Raw genomic sequence first — 25,318 nt, 5'->3', positions numbered from 1 at the left:
TCTGAAGTTTACATACACCTTAGCCAAATACATTTAAACTCAGTTTTTCACATTCTGACATTTAATCCTAGTAAAATTTCCCTGTCTTAGGTCAGTTAGGATCACCACTTTATTTAAGAATGTGAAATGTCAGAATAATAGAGAGAATGATTTATTTCAGCTTTTATTTCTTTCATCACATTCCCAGTGGGTCAGAAGTTTACATACACTCAATTAGTATTTGGTAGCATTGCTTTTAAATTGTTGAACTTGGTCAAACGTTTCGGGTAGCCTTCCACATGCTTCCCACAATAAGTTGGGTGAATTTTGGCCCATTCCTCCTGACAGAGCTGGTGTAACTGAGTCAGGTTTGTGGACTCCTTGCTCGCACACGCTTTTTCAGTTCTGCCCACACATTTTTTTAATGGGATTGAGGTCAGGGCTTTGTGATGGCCACTCCAATACCTTGACTTTGTTGTCCTTAAGCCATTTGCCACAACTTTGGAAGTATGATTGGGGTCCTTGTCCATTTGGAAGACCAATTTGCGACCAAGTTTTAACTTCCTGACTGATGTCTTGAGATGTTGCTTCAATATATCCACAACATTTCCCAACTCATGATGCCATCTATTTTGTGAAGTGCACCAGTCCCTCCTGCAGCAAAGCACCCCCACAACATGATGCTGCCACCCCCGTGATTCACATTTGGGATGGTGTTCTTCGGCTTGCAAGCCTCCCCCTTTTTTCCCTCCAAACATAACGATGGTCATTATGGCCAAACAGTTCTATTTTTGTTTTATCAGACCAGAGGACATTTCTCCAAAAAGTACGATCTTTGTCCCCATGTGCAAACCGTAGTCTGGCATTTTTATGGTGGTTTTGGAGCAGTGGCTTCTTCCTTGCTGAGCAGCTTTTCAGGTTATGTCGATATAGGACTCGTTTTACTCTGAATATAGATACTTTTCTACCTGTTTCCTCCAGGATCTTCACAAGGTCCTTTGCTGTTGTTCTGGGATTGATTTGCACTTTTCGCAGCAAAATATGTTCATCTCTAGGAGACAGAACGAGTCTCCTTCCTGAGCGGTATGACCGGTGCGTGGTCCCATGGTGTTTATACTTGCGTACTATTGTTTGTGCAGATAAACGTGGTACCTTCAGGCGTTTGGAAATTGCTCCCAAGGATGAACCAGACTTGTGGAGGTCTACAATTATTTTTCTGAGGTCTTGCCTGATTTCTTTGGATTTTGCCATGATGTCAAGCAAAGAGGCACTGAGTTTGAAGGTAGGCCTTGAAATACATCCACAGGTACACCTCAAATGATGTCAATTAGCCTATCAGAAGCTTCTAAATCCATGACATTTTCTGAAATTTTCCAAGCTGTTTTAAAGGCACAGTCAACTTAGTGTATGTAAACTTCTGACCCACTGGAATTGTGATACAGTGAAATAATGTGTCTGTAAACAATTGTTCAAATAATTACTTGTGTCATGCACAAAGTAATGTGCTAACCAATTTGCCCAAACTATAGTTTGTTAACAAGAAGTTTGTGGGGTGGTTGAAAAACAAGTTTTAATGACTCCAATGTAAACTATGTAAACTTCAGACTACAACTGTAAGTAACTAAAACTATTTCTACCATGACCTGTTCTAATTTTTGGTACTGTTAGAAGCAAATGAGAATGGGACCGTAATTTATATTTATTTACCGACATGTCTTAAAAAACAGTGAAAAAATTGCATTTTACCCAATATGGCCTTATAAATCAGTGTATACCAGTGTTTTAGCCTACGCTAGGTCAATGACGACCAGCCAACAGCGCTGTAGAGATCACAATGATGTGTTAGATGTTTTTGATTTGTAATGAACCTGAGGGCTGCATGATACACTGAATCAAGTGCTCTCAAGGTAGTGGTTAGTGATTTAAGCCGTACACTCCACAGAGCTGGGCTTTACGGAAGAGTGGCCAGAAAAAAGCCATTGCTTAAAGAAAAAAATAAGCAAACACGTTTGGTGTTTGCCAAAAGGCATGTGCGAGACTCCCCAAACATATGGAAGAAGGTGGTCAGATGAGACTAAAATTTAGCTTTTTGGCCATCAAGGAAAACACTATGTCTGGCGCAAACCCAACACCTCTCATCACCCCGAGGACACCATCCCCACATGGAAGCATGGTGGTGGCAGCATCATGCTGTGGGGATGTTTTTGCCCGGGACTGGGAAACTGGTCAGAATTGAAGGGTGGGAAAAAATTCATTTTTTTTGTATTATTTCATGTTTGTTTCACAACAAAAAATATTTTGCATCTTCAAAGTGGTAGGCATGTTGTGTAAATCAAATGATACACAACCCCCAAAAATCCATTTTAATTCCAGGAACTCCCATAAGTGTTCAATTGGGTTGAACACACACACACACACACACACACACACACACACACACACACACACACACACACACACACACACACACACACACACACACACACACACACACACACACACACACACACACACACACACACACACACACACACACACACACACACACACACACACACACACACACACACACACAAATCAAATGTTCAAATCAAACTTTTTACCATTTACTCAATTGTTTCCTTTATTTTGGCAGTTACCTGTATATCTACCTGACATACTGTATGTTGGAAGACGTGTGCTTAAAGTTGAGGAATATTAGGATACAAATTAGAATTTTTTCCTAATCCCCAATTTGCACCACTTCTGTAGAATGACAAGTATAGGCTATGAAATCGCATAAGTTACACACAATGACAGGTGTGAGTTCAATGATGAACTCATCACTGCCCCATCATCATTCAAATGTGCATATAGGCACGGCGAAATGTGTCACTTCATGATTGCCCTTGGACAATGTGACATCCTGCAGTTATGGAAGTGAACAGACTCCAGAGACAGGTGATTGATCATCAGAGGTTGCAAGTCAGAGAGGCACTACAGCTGGGCTGGTTCTACGGCCTCTGAGAGACAGGAGAAGATGAGTAGGCTACTTCAGTAGACAAGCTTCGTGTTCCCTTGGCCTCTGAAATACCTTTAAAGCTCATCTTGCGGTTATTGTCAAGTAGTCTTTCTTGGCAGAGTCAAACAGACCACGTTTGTATTTCTCTCTGATTTCTTCTCTTTGGTTACTGCTGGAACATTTTCACACTTTTCAGAGATGATAGCTGTGAGAGCTGCACCATTTATTTCATCAGTATCTGTAGATTATTTAAAAAAAATAGTTGTTGTTGATCCCCTTTCAGAAGGCATGTCTTGACTCACAGCCCACCGGGCACAGACGTCAGTTCAACGTCTAGTTTTGATTTACATTTGGTTGATTTATAAATTAACGTGAATTCAACGTGAAATCAAAAAAACTATTCACGTCATTGGATTTAGATAAAAGGAAACAGACTGAAACAGGGAAGGCAATCAAAACGTGAAGGAGTCCAGGTGAGTCCAATGAACACTGGTGCGCGTAATGATGGTGACAGGTGTGCGTAATGAAAGGCAGCCTGGGGTCCTCGAGCGCCAGAGAGGGAGAGCGGTAGCAGGTGTGACAGCATGGCTACCACAGCATTCTGCAGCGATACGGCATCCCATCTGGTTTGCACTTAGTGGGACTATCATTTGTTTGTCAACAGGACAATTATCCAACACACCTTCAGGCTGTAAAAGGGCTATTTGACCAAGAAGGAGAGTGATGGAGGGCTGCATCAGATGACCTGGCCTCCACAATCACCCAACCTCCACCCAATTGAGATGGTTCAGGATGAGTTGGACTGCAGAGTGAAGGAAAATCAGCCAACAAGTCCTCAGCATATATGMGAACTCCTTCCAGACTGTTGGAACAGCATTCCAGGTGAAGCTGGTTGAGAGAATGCCAAAAGCTGTCATCAAGGCAAAGGGTGGCTACTTTTTTGGTTACTACATGATTCCATATGTGTTATTGAATAGTTCTGATGTCTTCACTACTATTCTACAATGTAGAAAATAGTTAAAATAAAGAAACACCCTTGAATGAGTTGGTCGTCGAAACTTGACTGGTACTGTATGAGTACATTTATTTTGCAATGCTCGCACACTTAGCGTGAGTGGTGTTGTCACCATGTAAGAGCTTTCCACACCAGGATTGTGCAACATTTTCCCATTATTATTTTGAAGTTCTGTCAAATTGGTTGTTGATCATTGCTAGACAATCATTTTCAGCCCTTGCAATAGATTTTCTAACAGATTTAAGTAAAAACTGTGTTTGAAATGTACTGCTTCACTGAGGGACCTTACAGATAATTGTATGTGTAGCGTACATAGATGAGGTTGTATTAAAAAAATCTAGTTAAACACTATTATTGCACACAGAGTCCATGCAACTAATTATGTGACATGTTAAGCACATTTTTACTCAATAATTTATTTAGGCTTGCCATAACAAATGGGTTTAATACATATTGACTCAAGATATTTCAGCTTTTCATTTTTTATTAATTTGTAAAAATGTTGATAAACATAATTCCACTTTGACATTATGAGGTATTGTGTGTAGGCCAGTGACAAAAATATCTACATTTAATCCATTTTAAATTCAGGCTGTAACACAACAAAATGTGGAAAAAGTCAAGGTGTGTGAATACATTCTGAAGGATTTAAATAGTTTAAATTCAGCCCAGGATTCAACTAAACATAAGCAATACATATGGGGCCTAAGGTTTCAAGCTTTGATTGATTTAAAATGGGATCTACAAGTTAATAATAAATATGTTGGATTCACCTCTACATCACAACTAAAAATCAAAGTGAAAGAATCGGATGAAATCAAAGCAAACTGTATTTAAAGTGCATTTCATTAAGTTTGAATTGATTTAGTCCTTTTCTTAAACTTACATTTTTGTGAATCCAACATATAAATTATTCATTTGTAGACAAACTGTAATTAAAGCCAGACTCAATGGCACAGATGGAGCTATCAAAGCAGAAGATAGTTGACATTTGGTTGCTTTTACAGCTAAACATAATTCAATATCACTTTTGCAATACGGTAAATAGCCTATTAACTTGTCAACAAATTAAGAAATTATATGTTGGATTCACGTCTCCATCTCAACCAAAAATCAAAGTTTAAGAATAGGATTAAGTCAGTGGCTCAGATGGAACTATCCAAGAAGTAGATACGTCTCCTTTAAAAGTTTATATTTGGTTGCATTGTCATCTAAACATGATAAAATGTATGATTTTAAAGACAGTAAAAAAAAAGACAATAAAAGACAGTAAATATCCTAATGTTAAGGCTTACAAACTAATGTAACAGTATTTATTCAATCTTAAAATGAGTAACACATCCATTACCACATTTTGAGGTTACTGTAACAATAAATGTCTTCTTTTGTAATCATAGAAAGCTTGCATGTTCAGGGTCGCAGGTCTGTGTAAATCTTGGTCCAATGGTCCAATCTCAATTGGACCATGTACTTTAAAAATCTCAATTGCAATCCAGGTCATTTGGTTGTGCTATTAGATAAAGCACAGGTATAACACATTAAGTTCTTGAATAAATAAATGAAGAAAATATCTGACTTTGTATTCCCATTTGAACTTTTTAATGGTTGAAAGTGCAGTGATAACACATTTAGGTGACAAACAAAAATAAGACATTGATTTTCTACTGGAATTTGGTTGTGCTTTTAGATGGTTGAAAGCATAGTGATAACACATTGGGAATTCAACAAACTTTTGGCTGTCTTTTTGAGTGTGTGAAAATAGGTTGGAATCAATTATGTTGTGTGCCCAGTGGTTTGGGTCATTTTGGAGTCACTTTTATTGTAAATAAGAAAATAATATGTTGGTTTTTCTCTGCATTTCGAGGTTGGTTTTGGACGCATAGGTCCTGATTAGCGGTGGCGCACACTGATTGGAGTCACCTTGTTAGTCAGGATGTGTTTCACCTGTGCTGGCCTAGCTGGTATTTAAGACCTGCTGGCCCAGTGCATCAGTTGGAGAAGAGACGTTAGCGCTTCCACCGCACGATAGCGCTTCCACCGCACGATAGCGCTTCCACCGCACGATAGCGCTTCCACCGCACGATAGCGCTTCCACCGCACGTTAGCGCTTCCACTTTAGGTAGCCAAACAAAGCCTGAATCTGGCATTTTTCCTTGTTTAATTTGGTCCATATTTGTTACACTTTATCCTAGGTTGGTGTGGGTCAAACTTTAGTTTGTCTTTTCTGAAGAAAATATAGTGAGCATCCATGGTGGTGTCCTTTGGAACCCTTTTCTTGTTGCTTTGTCAACTTTCAGTGGGCACCCCCATTGGTGTCTTTCAGAAACCCCTTCTGTTTTGGTTTGCTTGTCAATGTGACTCTTTTGTTAGCCAGGTACTTGATTTTTCAAACAACACTTTTGTTGTAGAGTTTCTGTCACTGACAACCAACGTGGGGGGGTTATACAATTCGGTGAAATATGTTTGAAAGTTGCATAAGAAAATCGAAAAAAACATGGACTTTAATTTGGAAGCACTTGCGTAAAACTAGATAAATGTACGAAGGAGATACTAGATAAATGTACAAAGGCAAATCTGATTGTCATTGTAAAGCATTATGACATCAGTATGACATCTGCCCATTCAAAAGCAGTAGTCAGAGTTACGCGATACAGTTATGGTGGAGAAGGAAATCCTCCCGGAGAGAGAGGATGATGAAAACGGTGTTACGGGTAGTAGAGTAAACCCCATAGACGTGCAACTGTGGGAGGTAGAACTACATGCAAAATTGGAGCATCAGAGATTAGAGTTTGAGTACAACAAACGGGAACTTGAGTTGGAGCATGCCATTCGATTAAAAGGGTTCGATCTGGAAACACTCTGTATCCAGTCAGACCATCATCCGGCTTGTATTTTTTACTCTGTTGGAGCTGATTGCTGCAATATCTGGTCACTGCTCTTACAAAGTATTCTGGTGAAAAAGTTCAGAAATTGTACGCCGCTTTATCTCTTGACCAGAGTTCAGATTATGACACTGTTAAAGCTGCTATTCTTCAGGCTTACGAGCTGGTCCCAGAGGCATACAGACAACAGTAACGTAAATTGCGAAAGACAGAGTCACAAAGTCATGCTGAATTCGCAAGGGAACAAGCATGTCTTTTTGATCTCTGGTGTGCTTCTCAAGAGGTCAAGGACACTGAGGATTTAAAGACTCACACTACTCAAGCAGTTAAAGAATTGCCTTCACGAACGGGTTGCTACCTATATTAATGAGCACAAGGATCTCACTCTTGAGAAAGCTGCAGTCCTTGCAGATGAGTGTGATGACGCACAAAACTACCTTCACATGCAAGGCACCAACAAACAATCCACACCATCCCTACACAAAAAACAATCCAGAGTCACCTCCCACTACAAGGTTTCAGTCTTTTCCCCCAGTGCCCAAAGACAGGGATGGGCAGAAAACTGGTTCTTTCTATCTGCCAGTTTGTCGTTACTGCCATGAGAATGGGCATATTGTCTCTCATGTCAAACATTTGAGAGAGAAATAGACGTTTTTTCTTATGGGAGCTCTCCAGACCATTAAATCTCTGGTTGGGACTGGTTTATCTCCTAAATGAGATTTTGTATCAGTTTGTATGAAAAAAAAGTAAAATGGGTTCGTGTCTCTGCAGAGTGGTGATGCTGTTAAGCAGCCTGTGAAGATACTGCGGGACACTGGGGCAGCCCAGTCCTTCATTTTGGAGGGTGTTTTGCCTTTGTTTGACACTATAGATGACAGGATTGGAGATGGGCTGCATGGAAGTTCCTTTGTATAATGTTGAACTCAAGTCTGGTTGTGGGAGTGAGGCCTAGCCTACCTGTGAAGTGAGTCTCATTCATTTTGGGCAACGGTTTGGCTGGTGGGAATGTTGTGCCAAATCCTGTAGTTTGTAAGGTGCCTCGAGTAGAGGAACCTGATTGGTTTTCGGAGAAATACTCTAGCGTTTTCCCAGCYTGTGCTGTTACACATGCTGTGTCTAAGAAGATTGCAGAGAGCAAGTCTAATTTTGAGGAGGATGTCAGTTATCCCACCAAGTTTGATCTGTCTGAGACATTTATATGTGGTCCTGAATTCGGTGAGCGAGTTGGTACTGTACGACCTCTGAAAGAGGAAAGGGTCCCTACAGTGAACACTTCGATGTCTAGGAAACAGCTGATTGCTGAACAGAGAAAATATGCTTCCCTCTCCCTGAGATACATCAAGAGTAGGAGTTTGATTAAGTTTGTGTGGGTTACTTTGACAGAGATGATGTTCTGATGAGGAAATTGTGTTCCCACGCCAATTCTGGGAAAGATGATAGGCCCAGTGTACCTAAAATTGTTGTTCCACTCTGACAAGAGATACTGAGGTTGGCTCATAATGGAAGCATGGCTGGCCAATCTTGGGGTCAACAAGACGTGTGACAGTATCTTGCGTAACTTCTGTCCTTGTCTTAAACAGAATGTTATGGCTTTCTGTTAAACCTGTCACATTTGCCAGCTGATGGGTAAACCGAACCAAACTGTGCCTGGTTGCACCTTTGCAGCCTATACCTGCTTTTGGCTAATCTTTCAGCAGGGTTCAGGTGAACTGTGTTGGTCCTTTGCTCAAAGCAAAGAGTAGTAACCATCATGTTGTTAGGGTTCGTTCCTTACGTTCTTCCTTGTCAATAATTGGTTCATTGGTGATATTAGCATTATTACAATATCTTTAATTAAATCATTCAAAAACCTTTATTAATGCAATTGCAGACAGAAGTTGACAAACAGGAACATAGCACGCATGTTTCTGAGTAAGTTCTGCATCAAACAAAAGGTCTCAAGTTGTTTTATTAAACTGAAGTCCCGCCTTAGTGATGTCACTGACTACGTCATTACCTTTTTACTCCTGAGACCAAAACCCTGCATCCACAGCTGTACAAACATAGAGTTTCAGTGTTATAAAAGCTAGGCAATAAATGTCCCCTCCCCAAAATTGATTTATTGTGGAATGTCTGAGTAGTCTGATATCTCCCACACTCCCCTGCAGAGTTCTGTCTTAGTCACACCTCTAAGAGGGGTCTTCTTTATAAGAGAGAGAGAGAGAAAGAGCACACAACTGTGGAACAATTCTAAAACTATATAATGAATATATACTGTATATTGTTCATCTGTATATCTAGGACCCTATAAATGTAAGGAGCGAGGGGTCTTCTAACCCCTCCCCTTCTATTAATAAAACATAAGCATAATCAATTATTCTAATACATCAAACATTTTGGTACAACCCTTTTCATGACCCCTAGGTGAACCCGACAATGTGTGCTGCCACACGTTTCCTTGAGGCCATTCCATTGAGGAACATCATTGCTCCCAGTATTGTTAAGGCCCTTGTGAAATTATTTTCAACGTTTGGGCTTCCGCAGATTTTAACCAAGATTAACATTTAATTTCAAAGATCTTCAAGTAAATGCTACAGCAGTTGTGTGTCACCCATTGCCCCTTTAGTGCATATCACCCAGTCTCAAGGCGCTCAAGATTTCATCAGACTTTGAAGTCTACGTTGAAAGCTTTCTGCTTTGAGTTTGAGAGAGATTGGGATGAAGGGGTGCCTCTAGTGCTGTTTGCAGCACAGGTTGTTCAGGAGTCTCTCGGTTTCAGTCCGAATGAGCTCGTGTTTGGATATTATGTCAGAGGTCCATTGAGCTTGCTAAGAGAGAGGTTGTTGCAGGACAACACCTCAAAATCTAAAGACAAATCTCTTGAAGCGCGTAAGTGCTTTTCGATACAGATTGCACAGTGCCTGTGAGTTTGCCAGTGACAACATGGAGAAGGTTCAAACAGAAAGGAAAGTCTGGTACAAATCGAAAGGCCAGTAGTCACACTTTCGATGTGGGTGATCAAGTCCTGGTTTTGTTGACTGTTCTGGGATCACCGTTGCAAGATCCCTTTTCAGACCCTTACACCATAACACGTTAGTAGTCCGGATTACCTCATCGCCACACCGGAGCAAAAAACACCCGAAGAAAAACAGGCTGTGTCATGTAAACATGCTGAAGCCATACTTCTCCCATTTGGATCGGGCAGAGAAGTTGGTGGGAACCGGTAGCGTATCCTCTGCCTGAGGCCACTGCTGTCCGTTTGAGTTCAATCACTTTTTGACAGCAGCCATTTTAATTGGAATGAAACCTTCCATACATATTTGCCCAATGTAGAAGTGCTCAGAAAGTGACTTTTTGGACTTCATCACTGGAAAAGATAAACGGTTGAGATTGATATAATTTAAAAGCTTACAAACATTGTTGTCAAACTATTTTATAATTTCTGTCAAAATAATGTCATTTAAAAAAAAACTAAAATCCAGAATTTCCCAAGTGATTCCCTACACTGAAAAGTGGAAATACGAAGAGATGGAATCAAAACCAGGCTGGTGTTCGGTCCCTGGCTGCACTTTATATAAGAAATCTAGGGAAGAAGGCACAAAATGTCACTGTTTTACATTGAAAGGTACAGACAGATGCAGAAGAAGGCTAGAAACAATAAAAACTATAAATATGATGTAAACACTCATACAGCCAATCTTGTAAATCTACATGTGTAAGGACCGATGCCGGGGATGAAAAGCAGGTACGGGGAGTCAAACATTTAACAGGACAGAAATAGCGTCAGCACACGGGTGTACAAGGACATATGAACATTAATGCAGAAGCTGGGAACAGAGCGGGGAACCAGACAAATATAGGGAAGGTAATGATAGAGGTGATTGAGTCCAGGTGAGTCTAATAATCGCTGATGCGCGTGACGGGGGGAAGGCAGGTGTGCATAATGATGATGGCAGGAGTGTGCAATGCTGGGGAGCCTGGCACCCTTGAGCGCCGGGGGGGAGAGCGGGAGCCAGCGTGACAGTCCCCCCCCTCTAGGGGCGCCACCCGACGTCCCACCTGGGCAAGCCTGACGGGCCGGCCGAGGCACGGGCGCTGGACAAGCCCGGCTGGGTGTGAACCCCAGACATACTGGCAGAGGTGTGAGAGCCTGACGATCCGGCTGAGGCATTAAGGCCTGTCGATCCCGCTGAGGCGTGGGAGCCCGACGATCTGGCGGAGGCGTATCAGCCTGATGAGCCGGCTGGGCATAAAAACCTGACGATCCGGCTGAGGCCTGACGTGGGATGGGCACCTTCCAAGCCAACCTGGGGCAAGAAACGCCTCGAGCCAGCTAGGGCATGACAGCTCGATGAGCTGGCTTAGGCACCCCCTGTTCCATCGGTGTCGGGCCCTGGACCCGACGTCACCCCCAACCGGAATGTAAGCACTTCCTGATGCTTCGTATGATGGCTTTTGCATTCTGTAAGGCCTGATGCCGGGATGAGAAGCAGGTACGGGGAGTCAAACATTTAAGACAGGTAACAGGACAGATACAGTGTCAGCACACAGGTATACAAGGACATATGAACATTAATGCAGAAGCCGGGAACAGAGCGGGGAACCAGACAGATATAGGGAAGGTAATGACAGAGGTGATTGAGTCCAGGTGAGTCCAATAATCGCTGATGCGCGTGACGGAGTGAAGACAGTTGTGCGTAATGATGATGGCAGGAGTGTGCAATGCTGGGGAGCCTGGCGCTCGGGGAAGAGCGAGAGCAGGCGTGATAACGTGCGTAGTAAGCACTTCATTGACAATGACTACGAAAGAGACATACAGTACAACTGGAAATGATGGGAACAAAACAATGAATAAACACTCGCTGGTTGAATTAACGTTGTTTCCACGTCATTTCAAGGAAAATTAGACATTGAATTGACGTCTCTGCCCAGTGGGACTGCAGTTCCTTCTCTGTTCCTCTGGACTGGATCTGGTGCTGTGCCAAAATACAGAGGCGCTTTTGAGGAGAAAAGGCATCAACGCGAGTGTGCGGAGGTATAGTACGTAGTCTAATAATTGCAGTTCGAGTTGATCTTATTGTGTTGTAACCATTGCACCATATCATGTGGACATAGCCTAGGCGCTCTACCGGTTAGCATATCAAATCAAATCTTATTTGTCACAGGCGCGGAACACAACACAACGTACAGTGAAATGCTTACTTACAAGCCCTTAACCAACAATGCAGTTTTAACAATAAATAAGTGTTAAGTAAAAAATAGATAAGTACATTTTTAAAAATAACAGTAACAAATAATTCAAAAGCAGCAGTAAAATAACAATAGGGGGGTAACGGTACAGAGTCAATGTACAGAGTCAATTGAGGTAATATGTACATGTAGGTAGAGTTAAAGTGACTATGCATAGATAATATACAGAGAGTAGCAGCAGCGTAAAAGAAGGGGGGATTGCAAATAGTCTGGGTAGCCATTTAATTAGCTGTTCGGGATTCTTATGGCTTGGGGGTACAAGTTGTTAAGAAGTCTTTTGGACCTAGACTTGGCGCTCCGGTACCATTTTCCGTGCGGTAACAGAGAAAACAGTAGGGGTGGCTGGAGTCTTTGACAATTTTTTAGGAACTTCCTCTGACACCTCCTGGTATAGAGGTCCTGGATGGCAGGAAGCTTGGCCCCAGTGATGTACTGGGCCGTACGCACTACCCTCTGTAGTGCCTTGCGGTCGGGGGCCGAGCAGTTGCCATACCAGGCAGTGAGTCAAACAATCAGGATGCTCTCTTTGGTGCAGCTGTAGAACTTTTTGAGGATCTGAGGACCCATGTCAAATCTTTTCAGTCTCCTGAGGGAGAATAGGCTTTGTCGTGCCCTCTTCACGACTGTCTTGGTGTATTTGGACCATGATAGTTAGTTGGTGATGTGGACACCAAGGAACTTGAAGCTCTCAACCTGCTCCACTACAGCGCCGTCGATGAGAATGGCGTGCTCGGTCCTCCTTTTCCTGTAGTTCACAATCATCTCCTTTGTTTTGATCACATTGAGGGAGAGTTTAATGTCCTGGCACTAAACGGACAGGTCTCTGACCTCCCTCCTCCCTATAAGGTGTCTCGGTGATCAGGCCTACCACTGTTGTGCCATCGAAAAACTTAACAATGGTGTTGGAGTCGTACATGGCCATGCAGTCATGAGTGAACAGGGAGTACTGGGAGGGACTGAGCACGCACCCTTGAAGGACCCCCATGTTGAGGATCAGTGTGGCACGTGTTGTTACCTACCCTTGTCACCTGGGGGCGGCCCATCAGGAAGACCAGGATCTAGTTGCAGGGGGAGGTGTTTAATCCCAGGGTCCTTACCTTAGTGTTGAGCTTTGAGGGCGCTCTCACATAGGTGTTCATTTTGTTCAGGTGGGAAAGGGCAGTGTGGAGTGCAATAGAGATTGCATCATCTGTGGATCTGTTGAGGCGGTATGCAAATTGGAGTGGGTCTAGGTTTTCTGGGATAATGGTGTTGATGTGAGCCATGATCAGCCTTTCAAAGCACTTCATGGCTACAGACATGAGCACTACGGGTTGGTAGTCATTTAGGCAGGTTACCTTAGTGTTCTTGGGCACAGGGACTATGGTGGTCTGTTTGAAACATGTTGGTGTTACAGACTCGGTCAGGGCCAGGTTGAAAATGTCAGTGAAGACACTTGCCAGCTGGTCAGCACATGCTCGGAGTACACGTCCTGGTAATCCGTCTGGCCCTGCGGCCTTGTGAATGTTGACCTGTTTAAAAGTCTTACTCACATCGGCTATGGAGTGTGATCACACAGTTGTTCGGAACAGCTGATGCTCTCATGCATGTTTAATTGTTACTTGCCTCGAAGCGAGCATAAAAGTAATTTAGCTCGTCGGGTAGGCTCGTGTCACTGGGCAGCTAGCGGCTGTGCTTCCCTTTGTACTCTATAATAGTTTGCAAGCCCTGCCACATTCGACGAGTGTCGGAGCCAGTGTAGTATGATTCAATCTTAGTCCTGTACTGACTCTTTGGAGGGCATAGTGGGATTTCTTATAAGCTTCCGGGTTTGAGTCCCGCTCCTTGAAAGAGGCAGCTTTACCCTTTAGTTCAGTACGGATGTTGCCTGTAATCCATGGCTTCTGGTTGGGGTATGAACGTACAGTCACTGTGAGTACGATGTTATCGATGCACTTATTGATGAAGCCAGTAACTGATGTGTACTCCTCAATGCCATCGGAAGAATCCTGGAACATATTCCAGTCTGTGCTAGCAAAACAGTCCTGTAGCTTAGCATCTAACCACTTTTTTGTTGGCCAAGTCACTGGTGCTTCCTGCTTTAATTTTTGTATGTACGTAGGAATCAGGAAGATAGAATTATGGTCATATTTGCCAAACGGAGGGCGAGGGAGAGCTTTGTACTCGTCTCTGTGTGTGGAGTAAAGGTGGTCTAAAGTTTTTTCCCTCTGGTTGCACATTTAACATGCTAGTAGAAGTTATTTAATTTAATTTTCCCTGCATTAAAGTCCCCGGCCACTAGGAGCACTGCCTCTCAATGAGCATCTTCCTGTTTGCTTAATACCGTATAAAGCTCATTGAGTGTGATCTTAGTGCCAGCATCAGTTTGTGGTGGTAAATAGACAGCTACAAGGAATATAGATAACTATTTTGGTAAATAGTGTGGTCTACAGCTTATCATGAGTTGCTCTACCTAAGGCGAGCAAAACCTCGAGACTTCCTTAGATTTCGTGCACCAGATGTTGTTTACAAATATACATAGACCGCCACCCCTTGTCTTACCTGTTCTATCCTGCCGAAAAAGTGTAAAACCCGCCAGCTGTATGTTATTCATGTCGTCGTTCAGCCACGACTCGGTGAAACATAAGATATTACAGGTTTTAATGTCCCGTTGGTAGGATATACGTGCCTGTAGTTCATCTATTTTATTATCCAATGATTGTACGTTGGCTAATAGGATGGATGGCAAAGGCAGATTACCCACTCGCCATTGGATCCTAACAAGGCACCCAGACCTACGTCCCCAATATCTCTCTCTTTCTCCTGCGAATGACAGGGATGAGGGCCTTGTCAGGTGTCTGGAGTAAATCCTTCGCGTCTGACTCGTTAAATAATTATAATTTTTTTTCCAGTTTGGGGTGAGTAATCGCTGTCCTGACGTCTAGAAGCCCTTTTTTACATTCATAAGAGACAGTGGGAGAAACATTATGAATAAAATAAATAACTTGAAAAAACACACACAATGTGTTGGTCAGGGGACTGTAAAACGGCGTACATCTCCTTTGGTGCCATTTGTGACTCATTTCAGGAAACTAGGCGTATGTCACACGTCACTACTGTACTTCACAGGAGAGGCATTTGAACGCTAGCTAGGTATGACATTGAACCTAGTTGGTTAGCTTTAGCTACCTGCAGATTCATGCATGTTGGCTAGCTATGACAATCAGTTTGTAGTGCTAGTAGTATGGGTTGGAATTCTTACCACGTTCAAAAGAACTGGGAACTCACAAATCTTCTGACATCAGTGCGTTCAAGACAACTGGGAACTTAGGGGGAAAAAATAGCTTCAACTGGAATAAAGCGCTTTCAACGGTCATCCAACTCGGAATTCCAACTCGGGAACTCTGGCCTCTTTCTAGAGCCCCAACTTTCCGAACTGAAGATCACTGACTTCATGATTTGACCTCGTATTTTGTCTTGAAAGCACAATTGTTTACATGTCTTAACAAAAGACTCCACTTCGCCATCAAGTTAGCCAGGTGTGATCTACAGTCATCTATTGTATTTCATGAACGTGTACATGTCTAGACAATAATGACCCATCCACTTAGTTTGATGTGGCTGGAAAGTGGTTGTAGAGTTTATTTCACTAGGCAAGTCAGTAAAGAACAAATTCTTATTTCAATAATGGAGGTTATTACCTTGTCAGCTCGGAGATTCGATCTTGCAACCTTTCGGTTACTAGTCCAACGCTCTAACCACTAGGCTACCTGCCGCCCCACATGACAAGTGTGTCTAGGTAAGAATCCTCTAATAATAAAAAAATATTTATACAGTATTTATCTGGACACTTTCTATTTTTGATATTGCTACAATGCGATTATGCAAGTAACCATTTCACTGTACCGTTTACACCTTCGGTATCCTATGCATGTGACAAATAAATGTTGATTTTATTTGAAATATTGTGTGTTTACCAGACGGTAATGTGAAGAACAACATGACCTGCACCAAAGTCAGATTAGGAGGACTAGATGAAGTGCTAAGGACTAGATTAAGTGTATTTTTGCTACTACTTTCAAAAAAATGTGTCTTGAAATCTTTGGTTGTTTACTACGCTACCTTACTACTCTGTTTAGCACATGGCCTCACAAGGTTGCTGGATCAAATCCCCTAGCTGACAAGGTAAAAATCTGTCGTTCTGCCCCTGAACAAGGCAGTTAACCTGCTGTTCCTAGTCTGTCATTGTAAATAAGAAAGTGTTCTTAACTGACTTGACTAGTTAAATGAAGGTCAAATCATAAAAAAAAAAATCCTTTACGAGATGGGTGGGGCTAAGGCTTAAGAGGGTGTGAACGATGCTGAATCGGTGTAGACAAAGAAGAGCTATCCAGTAGGTGTACCAAAACATTCAAGGACCATTTACTCAAAAGAGGGGTTACAACTTTATCAACTTTCAAAGCATAATTACTTTCCCATTGTTCCTAAACTACATTGTATGATATAACATTTTCTAGCTCTGACTCTCTACTTTAACCAATGTAAAAAACACAATTTAAAATGTTGCAACATCGGACATAATCTAGCCTGTCGGTCACATTTGTGCCCTGTTTTGGGGTGTTGAGGAGATAAGACGGTAATTGTTTCACCTTACATTGTAATAGACAGTAATTGTGTAATCTTACATTGCAGAATAGACTAAAGAAAAATGAAAGGTGTTGCATTTTAATTACTTAGGATGGGTCTACTTTTTTATTATATCTTTTTGGGGTATATCAGCTGTAATATTGCAGATAGATTGTAGTTTACACAGTATATATATACACGTATGTCTATACAGTTTAAGTCGGAAGTTTACATAAACCTTAGACAAATATTTTAATCTCAGTTTTTCAAAATTCCTGACATTTAATCCGAGTATAAATCCCCTGTTTTAGGTCAGTTAGGATCACCACTTTATTTGAAGAATGTGAAATGTCAGAATAATAGTAGAGAGAATTATTTATTTCAGATTACATTTCTTTCATCACATTCCCAGTGGGTCAGAAGTTTACATAAACTCAATTAGTATTTGGTAGCATTGCTTTTAAATTGTTTAACTTGGGTCAAACGTTTTGGGTAGCCTTCCACAAGCTTCCCACAATAAATTGGGTGAATTATGGCCCATTCCTCTTGACAGAGCTGCTGTAACTGAGTCAGGTTTGTAGGCCTCCTTGCTCGCACACGCTTTTTCAGTTCTYGCCACACATTTTCTATAGGATTGAGGTCAGGGCTTTGTGATGTCCACTACAATACCTTGACTTTGTTGTCCTTAAGCCATTTTGCCACAACTTTGGAAGTATGATTGGGGTCATTGTCCATTTGGAAGACCCATTTACAACCAAGCTTTAACCTCCTGACTGATGTCTTGAGATGTTGCTTCAATATATCCACATAATTTTATTTCCTCATGATGTCATCTATTTTGTGAAGTGCACCAGTCCCTCCTGCAGCAAAGCACCCCCACAACATGATGCTGCCACCCCGTTCTTCACGGTTGGGATGGTGTTCTTCGGCTTGCAAGCCTCCCCCTTTTTCCTCCAAACATAACGATGGACGTTAATGGCCAAACAGTTCTATTTTTGTTTCATCAGACCAGAGGACATTTCTCCAAAAAGTACGATCTTTGTCCCCAGGTGCAGTTGCAAACCGTAGTCTGGCATTTTATGGCGGTTTTGGAGCAGTGGCTTCTTCCTTGCTGAGCGACCTTTCAGGTTATGTCGATATAGGACTCTTTTTACTGTGGATATAGATACTATTGTACCTGTTTCCTACATCTTCACAAGGTCCTTTGCTGTTGTTCTGGGATTGATTTGCACTTTTCGCACCAAAGTACATTCATCTCTAGGAGACAGAACGAGTCTCCTTCCTGAGCGGTATGACGGCTGCGTGGTCCCATGGTGTTTATACTTGCGTACTATTGTTTGTACAGATGAACGTGGTACCTTCAGGCATTTGGAAATTGCTCCCAAGGATGAACCAAACTGTAAACAATTGTTGGAAAAATGTCTTGTGTCATGCACAAAGTAGATGTCCTAACCGACTTGCCAAAACTATAGTTTGTTAACAAGAAATGTGTGGAGTGGTTGAAAAATGAGTTTTAATGACTCCAACCTAGGTGTATGTAAACTTCCGACTTCAACTGTATACAGTACCAGTCAAAAGTTTGGACACACCTACTCATTCAATGGTTTTTATTTATTTTTACTATTTTCTATATTGTAGAATAATAGTGGTAACATAAAAACTATGAAACACCACATATGGAATCATATAGTAGCCAAAAAAGTGTTCAACAAATCAAAATATATTTTAAATTTAAGATTCTTCAAAGTAGCCACCCTTTGCCTTTACAACAGCTTTGAACACCTTTGCACATTCTCCCAATCAGCTTCACCTGGAATGCTTTTCCAACAGTCTTGAAGGAGTTTCCACATATGCTGAGAACTTGTTGGCTGCTTTTCCTTCACTCTGCGGTCCAACTCATCACAAACCATCTCAATTGGGTTGAAATCGGGTGATTGTGGAGGCAAGGTCATCTAATGCAGCACTCCATCACTCTCCTTCTTTGTCAAATAGCCTTTACACAGCCTGGAGGTGTGTTGGGTCATTGTCCTTTTGAAAAACAAATGATGGTCCCACTAAGAGTAAACCAGATGGGATGGTGTATTGCTGCATAATGCTGTGGTAGTAGGTTAAGTGTGCCTTGAATTCTAAATAAATCACTGAGAGTGTCACCAGCAACCACCCCCACACCATCACACCTCCTCCTCCTCCATGCTTCACGGTGGGAACCACACATGCAGAAATCATCCGTTCACCTACTCTGCCTTGGAACCAAAAATCWAATATTTGGACTCATCAGACCAAAGTACATATTTCCACCGGTCTAATGTCCATTGCTTGTGTTTCTTGGCCCAAGCAAGTCTCTTCTTATTATTGTTGTCCTTTAGTAGTGGTTTCTTTGCAGAAATTCGACCATGAAGGCCTGATTCACGCAGTCTCCTCTGAACAGTTGATGTTGAGATGTGTGTGTTATTTGAACTCTGTGAAGCATTTATTTGGGCTGCAATTTCTGAGGCTGGTAACTCTAATGAACTTATCCTCTGCAGCAGAGGTAACTCTGGGTCTTCTATTCCTGTGGCTGTCCTCATGAGAGCCAGTTTCATCACAGCGCTTGATGGTTTTTGCGACTGCAAAAAGTTTTTGAAATTTTCCGAATTGACTGACCTTCATGTCTTAAATTAATGATGGACTGTCGTTTCCCTTTGCTTATTTGAGCTGTTCTTGCCATAATATGGACTTGGTCTTTTACCAAATAGGGCTATCTTCTTTATACCACCCCTACCTTGTCACAACACAACTGATTGGCTCAAACGCATTAAGAAGGAAAGATGTTCCACAAATTAACTTTTAACAAGGCACACCTGTTAATTGAAATGCATTCCAGGTGACTACCTGTCTTCACTATTATTCTACAATGTAGAAAATAGTTTWAAAAAAATAAAGAAAAACCCTTGAATGAGTAGGTGTGTCTAAACTTTTGACTGGTACTGTACATGTAGTTCCACTTACTGAGGAAGTCGGTTTTATATACACACAGTGGTATTCTTGAGTCTATAATGTATTCCCAAGGACATGTTAGGGTGGCATGTTCCATTTCTCAACGGGAAGGGTAGGGTAATTGTATTGTAGACAGAAAGGTTATATTTACAGTGACTTTACCCCACCTGGTGACCGGTTCCATTTTCTATATAACACAAATACCCTGGGGGAGAGTCAGCCAGGGTGATGGATTGCTTGTGCAGAGAGGTGGGATTATTAAAATAAAACCTTCTCAAATAAAACACCTCATCCTCCACCTATTCAAGCTCTCGGTCTGTAAGGTTACCTGCTTTGGTCCAGATCTATATTTCATCAGCTTTAAGGGGTATAGCTAACGATGTTATTGTCTCAGCACTGTCTGGGAAGAGTCCACAAACCCAACAATCGGATACATTCTGTAGTACAGAAACATTACTAGCTAATTGTAAGAAAGTGTTTGACCTGGGGAAAACCCTATGATGTTCACGTACTCTTTTTCTTCTCTTCAGGTCCGCTGGGTCATCAGCGTCCAGGTTCAGGTCGGCAGGGTCATATACTTCTGGGCTTCCCCCTGTGGAAGCCGGTCCTCGTTGGAGCGGAGAGATCGGGGAGAGGTTACTAGCACGTTCACCCTGCTCTGGCTCGAAGTCTGCTACCACCCAGAAGATGCCCACAGCCACCCAGAAGAGTGCCCACAGCCACCCAGAAGATACCCACAGCCACCCAGAAGATGCCCACAGCCACCCAGAAGAGTGCCCACAGCCACCCAGAAGAGTGCCCACAGCCACCCAGAAGAGTGCCCACAGCCACCCAGAAGAGTGCCCACAGCCACCCAGAAGATGCCCACAGCCACCCAGAAGAGTGTCCCTACTGGGTTGTAACAGGAGTAACATCTTCTGTCTCTGCTACTTTCTTACACTGGGATGCGTGGATGCAGGAGTCCCTAAGCACTTTGCTTGAGGGCTGTCTGATGTGGTCCTTTCCACCTGGGTTTCAAAGGTTTTTTACCTTTGTCCTGACCATTGACCCAATCTCAGGGCTGGAGATCGTGATGGGGACAGTTGTCTGGGGGAGTTTTGGCAGCAGAGACCTGTGAGTGAACAGCTTGAATACAGTTACTCAGAGCTATACAGTACTTCATCATAGTGTCATCCAACAGCTGCAGATCTGGGACTGCAGCTGGTGGTGACACGGGGGTCCTCATGGGACGGGCCATCAGTACCTCATGTGGACTGAGGCCAGTTTTCCGGACTGGGGTGGAACGCATTGGAAACAAGGCGATGGGTAGCGCATGCACCCAGGTAAGTCCTGTTTGAGCACATCTTTTTTGCCAGTTCATTTTTCAGAATGCCAATGTAGCGTTCTTTTAACTTGCATCATATCACACAGCTCTTTCATTGTCTTTGAGTTGAAATGTGTCCCCCTATCGCTATCTAGACTTTTGCGGAACAATAATTGTGGAATAATATTGTAATGACCCGGCTGGGTCATAAAGGGAAAAGAGACGGACTCTAGGTGTGCAGGTCAGAACACAGGTTTATTCATAAACTGGGCTATTGTTCCGGCCACAACCCACGCCGCTAAATGCCGAACGTACACAATGTTACCCTGTCSGGTCAAGAGTCACWCTCATAGGYACAGATCAAGGCACGAACAGAAGAGAGAGAACAATGAGACAGTAATCCCTATTTATGCATTTCCAAATCCCGCGGTATTACCCATCATACCCCCCCAACCTTTCCATCTGTCCTGACATATTTAACCCCTGCTAGTAGCCATGAGAACCATAACACACCCACAAACACAGAACACAATACCGGGTCGTTACAATATCATATAAAAAGGCATTTAGCCACAGTCTTTGTTTGCGTCCTCATTAGATGTGAGGAAGACTTCAATCCATTTGGAGTAGCTGTCAACTATTACCAACATATATTATTTATTTTACAGGAAGGCATGTGAACAAACTCAATGTGCATATTTACCAAAGGGCCCCAGGGGACTGGTAGGCTTGACAAAGAGGACAGTACCTGCTTTCCTGCGTTGTGTTCTTGACATTGTCCAATGTCTAATTTATTGGGCACAGATTTGTGTGGCAATCGTAATAGGGTGCGTACCATTCTGTCCTACAAGCACTTACCGCACTTACTATTCTCCCTTTCGACATGACTCACACCGTGATTCTTGCATCCCCCCCAAAAAACAACACAGCCGGTTAAATAAAAATAAACGCATCAGAATAACAAAAGCCATTTTGAATTACAACCCTCACAACTCCATAAGGTAATAATGTTATCCTATAAGGGAATTGAAGGAATAGTCAAATAGACTAGAGACAGGTTTCCATCACACCACTCATGCACTTGTTGTGTGTGAGTAGCGCACCCCCCCCCCCCCGTTGTGCTTTCTTCACAGTTCAGGGACAGCGCTCTGTCTCTCTCCTTCTCGCCCGTCTGAATTAGAATTGGAACTATTGACAAATTTTAAAGTGTATTATTTATACGTATAGACGAGTGGGTTGTGTGTGTGTGTGTGTGTGTGCAGGTGTGTGTGTGATAAAACGTAGGGCAAAAACAAACAAATGGCCAGGCATTACTTAATTTAGGCACCATCTAAAATGAACAATCCCAGAGTCTCTTTCTTGTTATCTTATCATCTAGACCTGTTGCATTGACGTATAGCTTGTGTTCTGTACTTTCTGTCCCCAGGACATCAACTAGTCAAAATATGAAACCTGTTGTTAAACACATCTGCTAGGGCCTTCAAAAAGTTGGAGCTGGCTTATCAGCTTCTTTTTTTTCACAGTCCTGGTACTAAAAACATTCATTTGGATCTACTTCAATTTTGGACAGTGTTCCACGTAATGGAAACAAATGATTGTTTTGGATGACATTACCTTCTTACTTAAATCACTGGTGTTATTCAACCTCATTCGAATTGAGAAATAATACTTGTAAATTGTCATATCAGATTAACAAAACCGTATCCTATTCAATTATTCATACCTCTGTTCCACATTTTCCCACTGTGTTCCATACAGCCTGTTTGTGTTCACTCACTTTCAATGGCGGCTTATCCATGGGTTCACAGGAAGCTTATCTTTAACCCAAACACCAGATGGCGGCCTCTGATTTAATATCAGTTCCAAGGCTCAATCGCTCTGTTCGCTTAGGCACATAATAAAACCAAACATTGGCAACCAAATGCTGTCAAACTACTAAGATATTACATTAGTAGAGTGCTATCTGAAAGCTACTAATAACATACAACATTACCATTCACCATACTGTCAACATTCATTAAATGTTATATACCAATCAACTGATAGACCATGAGTACTATGAATCTGTCCACTTGATTTTTTCATCACTTTCTTTGTTACTTTCACTAGTCTCCATATATTTTCTTCAACTAAGACCCTTCTAGTCTTCCCAATAGGAAAGCCCTCTCAATCACTACTGCTAATACACACATCACTCTCCAAATATATTCTGCTTTTAACCTTATTGTAAGGGTTAAAAACAAACAAAACAAACATGATAATTTCTGTTCACCGGGATGCCATTTTCTCCTTTTACTTTCTCCTTATTGGAAAGCATTGTTTGTATTATAGTCTACCCTAACAATGTTACTGTTTATATTTATTACCAATTTCCATAGAAAATTTTATTTTTGCTTTCTACTCATTCTACTTTTGAACCTTTTCACACATACCAACAAACAGGTGTGATCATTCTATAGTGGTCTCTGCAGCGTACGCTCAATTTATTTCACAGAAACATTTTGCACAAACACAGTCCTTACAAAGTTATGTCCAGAATATGACCAGTTTATTTTTGGATGCAATGTTCAGACATTCACAGAAGTAGCGACAGCATAACACAATCATCCAAACCGGAAATGTAGGCTACATTAGTCCTAGTGCTAACTGAGGAAAGATTGACATAACATAAGCTGTCATATTTAGAGAACTCTCAGCTAACAGAAACCACAATATGAATTAGCTAATAGCAATAACTATTTATAATTCATCACATCACGGATGAGCTCAACATTGATTGACATGATTGTGTAAAACATTTTCTAGAAATCAAAAGTAATCCGACGATGGGTAGTTTGTGCACGCCGCCACGTTTAGTTTTTTCGTGTCAACCAAAGATAGTTAGAGGAGACAAGATGAGTTTGGTCTGTTTGCAGTATGTATGTCGAAGAGGGTGTGTCGTCTATGATCATTCACTTCCGGAAGTTTATTCGAAAGATGAGTGAACCATTCCTTCACCTCATTATAACAGCTTTGGTTTGACAGACGTTCATGAGACACCCAGAATGCATTGTATAATGTCAACAAATATGGTGCCACACAAAGCTGGCAAATAGCTTTGCATTAGCTCATTACAATCAGTACAACCTTCAAAAAAGTATTTTACACACATCATAGATGTCCATTACAATATACGCAATAATCGGAATTCATTATTTGTCACCAGTACCTGGAAACGTGAATAAAACTGTAAATACATTATGCTCCATACATACATACTGTATTCTACAGTAGAAACAACAACATGATATAGAGAAAACAAGGCACTTACTTTGATAGGAACTTACACCTGTCCAAAGTTATTATTTGTAAGGAAAACATCAATGCAACAATGCGAGCGCCAGCCAGAAAAGTTACCAGTTCGTGCAAGACTACGCAAATATCTGCATACTTGATCTGCGGAAAAAATTGTGAAGGGCTCTCCTCGAAGAGGGAAGTTTGTCCGGCTCAGTAATGCCTCAAACATAAATTGTCTGCAACACTGAAATGGGCTACTTCTATGTGAATTAATGAGGAGGCGGAACACACCTCAATTCAAACTGTTGTTAGAAAATAATTTGAAATAGACACGTTGAAACATACCCTATAGATAATTAGAAGGCAGCGCGTGTTAACTGTCCTATTGCGTAATAATCACATTTTCGAATAGTGAGTGCATTTTGACATCACGTGCATCAAACAACTCACGCTGGGGCGACCGTTAGAGATATTTGGAACTCACATGTGAAAAGGTTAAGGTAGCTCTCGAGACTAGAGTGTCTTTCTAGGATCAACATTTATTATAACTGGGCTGGCACTGCCTACCAGTCCACTGTCATTGGAGTGCTCTGTCCATTATGAGTCTGGAACTTGAGACAGAATCGACTGAGAGACAGAGCATGTGTCCCCCTCCATCTCGGGAAGTGGTTAAATTTGCCAACTCACAAATTGGTTTAGAGTTTCATTGTTAGGAATATCAGCGAAAACGGGAGTACAATACATTTGAGCATTTAGTGTTGTCAGCAAGTCTCTTCCCAGTAAATGGTTGAGTGGATGAATACATATATAATCATCTTCAACGTTTACTGGTCCTATACAACAGAGCATGGGTTTTATTTCAAAATGTACTATTTTTCCTTTCTAGTATTTTGGGGTATTCACTTCTTCAGTGGTTGGGGTCATGAAAATAGAAGCTGCCTTCATCTCTATTCCTATCCCTCTCTCTATCTCCCTAGCTGCTCCGTTGTTACCACCCCCACGGCTGCGACCCCATCCCCTGCTGCGACCGTGGCCCCCAGCTCCTGCCATGT

Source organism: Salvelinus sp. IW2-2015, linkage group LG8, assembly GCF_002910315.2.
Source record: "Salvelinus sp. IW2-2015 linkage group LG8, ASM291031v2, whole genome shotgun sequence".
In the NCBI taxonomy this organism is placed as follows: Eukaryota; Metazoa; Chordata; class Actinopteri; order Salmoniformes; family Salmonidae; genus Salvelinus; species Salvelinus sp. IW2-2015.
The sequence above is the reverse complement of the archived record's forward strand: the minus strand, read 5'-3'. Positions refer to the sequence as shown.